Source organism: Borostomias antarcticus (assembly GCF_949987555.1).
Source record: "Borostomias antarcticus genome assembly, chromosome: 4".
Classification (NCBI taxonomy): Eukaryota; Metazoa; Chordata; class Actinopteri; order Stomiiformes; family Stomiidae; genus Borostomias; species Borostomias antarcticus.
The window spans coordinates 2,734,506-2,735,319 of record NC_140237.1 but is presented as its reverse complement, the minus strand read 5'-3'; positions in this window follow the sequence as shown (position 1 = coordinate 2,735,319).

Sequence of the window (814 nt, the reverse complement as noted above, 5' to 3'; positions counted from 1 at the left end):
TCCTCTCTCCCTCTCCTCTCTCCTCCTCTCTCCCTCTCCTCTCTCCTCCTCTCACCCTCTCCTCTCTCCTGCTCTCTCCCTCTCCTCTCTCCTACTCTCTCCTCCTCTCTCCCTCTCCTCTCTCCTCCTCTCTCCCTCTCTCTCTCCTCCTTTCTCCCTCTCCTCTCTCCTCCTCTCACCCTCTCCTCTCTCCTGCTCTCTCCCTCTCCTCTCTCCTACTCTCTCCTCCTCTCTCCCTCTCCTCTCTCCTCCTCTCTCCCTCTCCTCTCTCCTCCTCTCTCCCTCTCCTCTCTCCTACTCTCTCATCCTCTCTCCCTCTCCTCTCTCCTCCTCTCTCCCTCTCTCTCTCCTCCTTTCTCCCTCTCCTCTCTCCTCCTCTCACCCTCTCCTCTCTCCTGCTCTCTCCCTCTCCTCTCTCCTACTCTCTCCTCCTCTCTCCCTCTCCTCTCTCCTCCTCTCTCCCTCTCCTCTCTCCTCCTCTCTCCCTCTCCTCTCTCCACCTCTCTCCAGCTCAGCAGGAGTGACAGTGACAGCTCTTTGGCCAGGAGGAGCCCCTTCATGCGGAACGCCTCAGAGAGACGCAGCTTGAGGGTGAAGAGGGTAAACAATAACAACAACACTCACTTTACTATCTCCAGAGAACAACAACAACAATCACTTTATTATCTCTCTCCCTCCATCTCTCCTCTATCTCTCCCTCCATCTTTCCCTCTATCTCTCCCTCTATCTCTCCCTCCATCTCTCCTCCATCTCTCCTCTATCTCTCCCTCCATCTCTCCTATATCTCCCTCCATCTCTCCTCCATCTCTCCTCC